The sequence below is a fragment of the Thunnus albacares genome, chromosome 4 (genome assembly GCF_914725855.1).
Source record: "Thunnus albacares chromosome 4, fThuAlb1.1, whole genome shotgun sequence".
Classification (NCBI taxonomy): Eukaryota; Metazoa; Chordata; class Actinopteri; order Scombriformes; family Scombridae; genus Thunnus; species Thunnus albacares.
Genome location: NC_058109.1, coordinates 5981734 through 5989847, shown reverse-complemented (window position 1 = coordinate 5989847; position 8114 = coordinate 5981734).

The window sequence follows — 8114 nt, the reverse complement described above, 5'->3', positions numbered from 1 at the left end:
GTGTGTGTGTGTGCTACATTTGCATTTTTGCGCATCCCTGCTTCTGTCTCCCAATAAGTGTGTTTAATGCATGTCTCTGCAAGAGTCTATAAATTTTTCTGCCCGTGTGTCTGCGTGTGATTAAGTGTGATTTGTGAGCGTACACGTTCGTGTGCGTATAAGTGGGTCGGCCGAGTGTGTAACCCACGTGTGTACCGCGTTAATGAGTGTGTATTTGGGCGTCCCTGTGAGAGCTTTCCTCAAGACTCAGAAAGAAGAAAAAAAAAGATGGAGAGGGGAAGCGAAGGGAGAGAGGCAGAGGTGGAAGGAGGAAAAATAAGCAGTCAGGAAATGAGTCACCACACACACACACACACACACACACACACAAACACACAGACGATATTGAGGCACTTGTGATCACATTATATTTCGCACATGGTCAGAGTTTTTCTCATCTTGTTTCTGTGTCTCGTCTTGCTTTCTCTCCTTTTCCCTCCTTCTCTCTCTCTCTGCCTCTTTCTGCGGGTTTCAAGTGCAAATGAATCCACACTCCGAGGATTATGGGTAAGTACTTTGAAGTGGCAAATGATGGCCTCCTGTGGCTCTGTGCGGGAAACACACACACACACAGACGCACACCCACATTCAATCATTCATTTTTATACACAGAACGACCCCTTCATGCAAACACGCTCACCCAGAGCAGCCAGCTGGCTAAGTAAACTTATGCACAACCATGTCTAGGTGTCTAGACACGGACAGAGCATGCAAACACACACACACACACACACACAAACACACACACACTGATCTGGACACACGCAGTCATTTTCTCTCTCGCAGTCCAAGTGCTGCAACTAGACAGAAGCTAGATGTTTGTATGAAATGAAGTTAAATTACAACAGGACAAAGAATATAAATGGAGAAAAGACAAAATTTAGATACTCTACTTAGATACAGATGATACAGAGAATTTCATCAGTAAGACACAATAGTTTAAGTAAAAATCTACATTTGGAATTTATAAAAGGATTAGAGCATTATAGCGCTTGATTGATTGTTTGAGTCTATCAACAACATTCAAACAATGTTGCAGACAAATTCTTAAAAATTGAACTGTAGAAAGCACAGGAATGATTAATGAGTAAATTCCTAAAAAACTTAAGATGCCTGTATGCTAGTTTCTGCAATAACTATATAAAATATGTATACAAATGTAGATTAGAAGGTAGAATATAGATACTAGGTAATGGTAAAAAGCAAGTAAAAGGCAACATGTGAAATGTGATTTAGAAAGAGTAATATGAGTTTTAAAAAAATGTTAAAATTATGTTGAATCATACATGATGTGTAAAAAAGTGTTTTTTTTTTACTTAATCTGAATTTCATTTCATAATTTTTGCATTAAAAAGAAAAGAATATGAAAAGAAGAAAAGAATGTTATGTAATTGCATTGTGGGCCATTGCAGGCAGTGTTGCACAGGTTAGCAATATATGAAAACAACTGCCATGTAATAAATCAAAAATAAAAAAATTGAGCATTTCAATTCAGTTCAGTTCAGCTCTGTTCAATAAATTTGACTTGTTCCCAAGGGGTAATAAGAATGGCAGACATGAAAGAACAAACAATAAAGCATGTTCCATTAATAAGAAACATGGCCCGGTCTGAATAAAGGTTAGAATTGCAACAATGCATGCAATTTTCATGGTAGTTTAAAGATGAAAACCTTGTTTTTTTGTTATTAACCTCGAATCAATCTGTTTCTCACTCTGTTTCTGCTGTAAAACCTCTCTGTCTCATTTTAACTTCACTTTACTGTAGCTCTGCCTCCTTTTCACTCCCTTTAATTCCTCTCTTTTTTCTCTCTGAGTCTATATCTCCCCCTGCTGTGCATCTTCATTCTATCACTCTAATAGAACTCTGCACTACAGGACATGAAAAGGAGGACAGATGGAGAGTAATAGTCTGAGAACAACAAACGATACAGGAGGAAGGAAAAGGAGGGGAAATAGAAGATGAATAAAGACAGGAGGACAGAGCGAGAGTCAGGGAGGGAGAGTGGTTGGATGAAAGAGTGAAGTGAAGGGAGGAAAAAAGGGAAAGAGAGAAAATGAGAGAGGAAAGGTGACAGACGGAGGAGCAACAAGAGGGTTTTTTAAAAATTATTTCAGAGCCCTTTAAGGGGAACTTCACAGATTTTACACCTAACAATCTGTTGGTGAGAACTACTGTATAAAACCCTTTTGTGGCTCCAGGAGGAGCTGTGTAAAATCTGATAAAATGTCTCAAGTGATGTCATTTGAGTCGGCTGCAGTTGGAGCTGAAGACAAGTAAAGAGACTTTTGAAAATTAAAAAAGAATCTGGGGTTGTGGAGTTCTCCTCATCTCTGCTTAAGCCTAGCAGCTCTAGGCTTGATTAGCCACTACTAGCTACTAGCATAACACCTGAATCTCCCGAACAAACTGTAAGTAGTTCAGTTGCACTGGTGTTATCACCACATTTTGGATAGGATGAAAATAAAAAAGACAATATGTCTGGTTTTGCTGCAAGGATCGATTTTGATCCTTGTCTACTGTTAGACCAACGATGTTATAGGAGTGCGATGCTAAATCATCTTTAATTGCATCACAATCAAGGACCCAAAATTCTAAAGATGCTAGAAATCGTTTCATAATTGGTAAAAACTAAAAGAAGTAAAACATAAAAAAGAAAGATAAAGATGAAGACAAATTAGGGCTGAGCAATTAACCAAATTGAGATAATTGGACAATCTTTCACCAGCTGTCAACAAATTGCCTGAATCTCCCAAAATTAAACTGACGATAGCTACAACAATCCAGTCTAGAAGTTCAGAAGCTCTACGTGGAGACAGTGTAATAATAATCAACACAAACAAATGAAAAGTGAGTCAGCAAGAGGAATTAAATGTCATACAAGTACATATTAAAAAAATACATTTATCGTCATCAAACTAATCACTACTGTTTATTGTGATATACTGAAGCGGTCAAGTCCGGCAGATCTGTCTGGCTAATTTGCATATCGAGATCCGATCACAATGCGGGCACAGTTGAGAAAACGAGAACGCATTTCATATAACAGGCGTTATTGAGCAAAGACCCATGGATTGGATGTCATTATCCAGATAATGTATTCAGATACAGATCACATGCAGCTGTAATTGGGTCCTTTAAGTTTTGTTGTCCAGCCTTTAAGACAAAGACGGAAGAGGAGACAAAAAAATGAAGAGGAAAAGGAAAATATGGGGGATTAAGAAAGAAAGAATGTTAGGACAGAAACAAAAAGGATGACACATGGAGGTAGAAAGTGCGAAACACCAAAACCAAAACCAATCTGAAAGAAAAATAGAACATAGACTGTAAAAAAAAACTGCAGTAATATGGAGAAATGGAGAACGAGATTATATGAGAAGAGACAGAGGAGAGGAGAGGAGAGGAGAGGAGAGGAGAGGAGAAGAGGAGGAGGAAAGGAGAGGAGAGGAGAGGAGAGTGCAAATCAGCAGGTTTCTGGCATCGTAGGCTGGAAGTCGGGCGAGTTTGAAATGCAAATTAACCCCAAATCTGTTTTCCGCTCTCTCTCAGTGGAATCACAGCTTTCTTCCACGCCAGCTACCCTACCTGTCAGTTCTTTCATAATTCACTCTCTCATTTCTCCCTGTGCTCTCCCTCTTTTATATAGCCTTTTCTTTTTTCCTTCCTCTTGCAGTATTCAGGTTGCCAAATTTGGATTACACACAGAAAGACTTTTTTTTTTTTCAGCATTTCATTTTAGGGTGGATGTTCTACACAGAGAAATGTAATGACTCAAATAAACCTGTCGTTTGTTCTGTTCACCACCCGACTGGCTATCGCTGCTCTTGTGGTAACTAGCAAATTATTTTATTTAGGCCACATAAACTGCAAAAGTTTATGCAAAAGCTAGCTTCATTATATATACAGTAACATTCACCAGTGTTAGACAGACATCTATTAAAGGGCACTTTCAAACTAGTATTTTAGTAAGGATACAGATTGAAAACAGCCTTGCATTAATGCAGGGGACTGTGTTATTGGGGGCATGTTGTTAAGGTACCAGTCAGAAATACAACTGAGAAAGATCATCCAGAAACATCCAGATTTATGCTTTTAAAGGCTTTGTAGAGCCAAAAGTGGCTTACATGTGCCAAGCTATAGATTTCAAATTATCCACAGCAGTCAGCAAGGTAAGGTCCAGTAAGTTAGCAGGGATAAAGAAATAAATTCAAAAGGACACAGTAAGAAACTGTGTGCCTCCACAGCTATGCATGCATGAACTAATTAACCTAATTTATCCGCCTACACAGGTGTTGCACCAGGATACTGAAATTATTATATATAATGAGTTAAATAAAATTACAGATTTCTGATTAAACCTTATACATTTAAACATCAAACCCTTTCTTATGATAAAAAACAATAAATATTATAATATTATAAAAATTAGATATGTTACCCATAGTTTATTAGGCCGGTACAAAATGATGAGTAAGAACAACAACAACAAAAAATTTTATTCCAAATGTTTGGCTCATACTGGTTTATCAAACACAAAAACACTGCACAGAACTTCGTGATACTTTCAGACTATTTTGTCTTTTGTTTATTGACTGTCAACGTTCAAATGAATGAGAGGGCTGCTTTTTATAAGACTGAGCTAATGTTTGTCTGACTACGGCTTTAGTCAAAATCAGAGAGCAGTTCATCAGAAGATTATCAGCGACTTACAACACCGTCTGTCACTTGGTTAAAGGCAAGTAAAGATTGTGGTACAACAATTATCAGTTCCGACCTTCCTCTTAAGAAACTGTACAGTGTTATTACTTTATGTTCCTTCCACCTCTTTTTCTGACAGAGGTCAGTCAGTCTTTGCACTGCCCCCAAAAATAGGTCACTTATCAGAAAAACCTTACACGAGTTGTTTTAAGCAGTTGAGAGAGATGCTGTTGCTTTGCTGAGGAGGACAGTTTTCTGAACCATACACGGACCAATTAACTGTTTCTGTCTCCACTTGACAAGGAGGTCAGAGAGTGGTTCCACTTGTAAAGTTTCTTGTGCTCCTACAGCGTGTGCGCATGTCATGATGAAATCATCGGTTGTTAGCAAGACAAATGCGAGCAATAAAATGCCTCTGTGATGTATGAGAGGAGAATACCAGGCGAGTCCCGTCTGATGCCATACATACTTTTTCCTACAAGAATGTAAAGTGGACGAATGGTGCTTGTTTTGTACTTCAGCACTTCAGACAGGTTGTTGCACTCATTTAAGTTGTGCTCATGTGGCTTTGCCTGTCTCTACATTATCTGATGCAAATCCTATGTCCTGCTGTTGGCTGGAAGAGCTGGTGTAAGTGGACCAAAGATCAAAACAAAAGAAAGAAGTGCAAGAGCAGACCAGCATGGTTAAAGGGAGTGGGGAGAATTCCACTCAGGCTCAGACTCAAATAAAAGATTCCAGTGTGAAAATTTGCACGGTCAGCTCTTTGAACAGTAATTGAACAGTGTTCAATAATACTTTTCCCATAAATTTGACACTGACTCACTTCCCCGCTCTGTTCGTAGCACTATATTATGTTTTTTGCAGTCTATTAATTAGCTTTTCCTCATCTCGTCCATATCTCGGCTCCCTGTAGCCTACATCTACTCCTCAACAAGATTAAAAACATGCATCATGTTTTTTTTTTTTTTTGCCTCAAAAACAGGTCAACAGTCTCTGCAGTTCCGGGAAAAATCTTAAAATACCAGTGATGCAGATTCTCCACCATTGCACAGATATATTTCACCCTTGGTGTTTATGAGCTATGTAAACTAAGCAGTGAGTTTGGAACACATGCCAACGTAACGGTGATGTATGGAAAAAATTACTTGAAGAGTAGAAGTGACTTAAGTCATTTGCTGCACACAAACTCAATTTATCAATCAGGTTTCTAGCAAAAACATTACATCAAACCTTTTTTTAAATTGGATGCTACTTCATCATTCGAATAACTTGTTTATGTCCAGTAGCGAAGTAAGACATGCAAACACAAATAAGTAACGTCAATATGTAGGATGATCATTGGAAAGTTTTTACGGTAATTGTCACCTTCATCAAATGTGGAAACTCTGTTGCAAAGAGAGGGGTTACTACTTCAATACTTGTAATTACTGTATTATTTTTACACACACAGCAGTAGGGTCCGTGGGAACCCAAACAATGACGAATTAAAGCCAATATCAACAACATATAAGGGTTAAAAATAAGGGCGCTACATCAGCATAACAGTCATATGGATCATTTGGATGGTTTTAGGACGTAGTAATCATCAGTTATGCATTTGCAACTGATGCAGTTTGAATTCACGCTGTACAGCAGCTTTTGCTAACTCATAAGTAATTCTGTCCTAGTGTTCAGCCCAGAGGCCTTTTAGCTTTGCGATCACAAAGAGAGAACAAAAAAAAACACCATTCACGACTTTTAACTTCAAGTATTTCCTTGTAAGTAGATATTCAGAAATCCATCATGAATTATCAGCTTCACGCAACAAGTCCTCCAAACAAAACAAAGTAGGTCAAGTGGCATTTCCCTCCGAAGTGTCAAAAAGTCAGTTTGAGATTTCTTGTTAATATTGCACCCTCATCTACCTCTACAATTAAGATTTGGTAACATTTAGGCAATTAAAACTGATTGTGAAAAAAAGTCACCATGCAAAAGTCAGACACTGGTTTTGTGATACTATAAAAATGTCATGCTACTTCATTATTTGCACAACCAAAAAATATAATCAAAAAGTGTAAACAAAGGTCTTTAGAAATCTGCATAAAGGAGCATGTGTCATTTTTTCTTGTGAGGACCATCTTTAGAAACAGAGAGCTGATGTTAAAGGTGAAATGCTAATCTACTGTATAATGTCTTACCAATGTGACATGAAGTATGATTTCATATATTTCCTTTCCTATTTGTCCTTTTGGCCCTCTCATCCATCTGTCTCTCTGTTCTTAATTCATTTCTAAATATTACTCCCTCCTTTGTCTCTCTTCTTCTCCCCTTTTTGCTCTTGTAACCCGGCCCTGACATAATGAGGCCAGCGTACAAAAAAGTGTGAAGCCTGTTTCTCTCTTTCTCTCTGTCCCTCTCTCTTTCTGTCTCTTCTCCTTTTGGCTTTTGTATGTTGCCTGTTTTTTTTTTTTTTTTCTTTCTGTGGGCTTATTGTTGTCACTGGCAGCAGACTAAGGGAGCTGAGAGAGGCCAAACAATGCTTTTTGAAAAGGTTTCTGAAAGGGCTTCTTAAAGGCGTCAGCCCGGGCCCTTATCTGCATTATACCACCAAACAACAGTGGCACTTGCCACTGCCTGCGTTCTTTACCCTTACATGCAACACAACTTGTCATCGCTTCCTCAGTTTCTCTCCCTCTCTTTCATTTCTGTCTTATTTTGTTTCTCCTTCTTCTTGCTTGCTCTTTTTTTTTTAAATCTTGCTCTTTCTTATGTCCTCAAGGCTGTTTTGCCTCTTCTAACCTCTCTGTCACTTATTCCAGTCCTTACCCCTCTCTGCTTGTCCCTGTGGTGCTTCAGCTCTTTTTTTCTCGTCACCCCTTCTTTTCTATGTATCTTACACATTTTCTCTTATGTCCTCACTGTTGTTTTTCTTGTTCTCCTTGTTTAACCATTTGTCCGATGCTTCTTTCTCCTAATATGATTTCTTTCTTTGCTATATTTTTTTCTTTGTGCTATTGTGTATGTCATTTTACTTTTTTCACCTGCCTTTCTTGCTCTGCTTTTATTATCTGCACTTTTTTGCCATCTATCATTCTTTGGCTTCTCTCTCAGTACTTCTAGCTAGGCATCACCATCAGCACAGAGCAGATAGTTATGCAGATATACATAATAAATAGATGCAGTTTCTGATGTCTGTTCCTAAAGTGCAACCTGAAGCCAGTCCTCATCAGCTTCTGGCAGATGGGAAGCATTTTGAACAACCCATCCTCGCGAGAAAAACGGCAACATACAGGTCAAAAATTCAGCCAGCAAAAACAATCTATAGTTATGTTTATGCCATCTAGCAGCCGTAATTATGTAATTATGTAATTATAACCCGGAGACGTCAATATAAGGT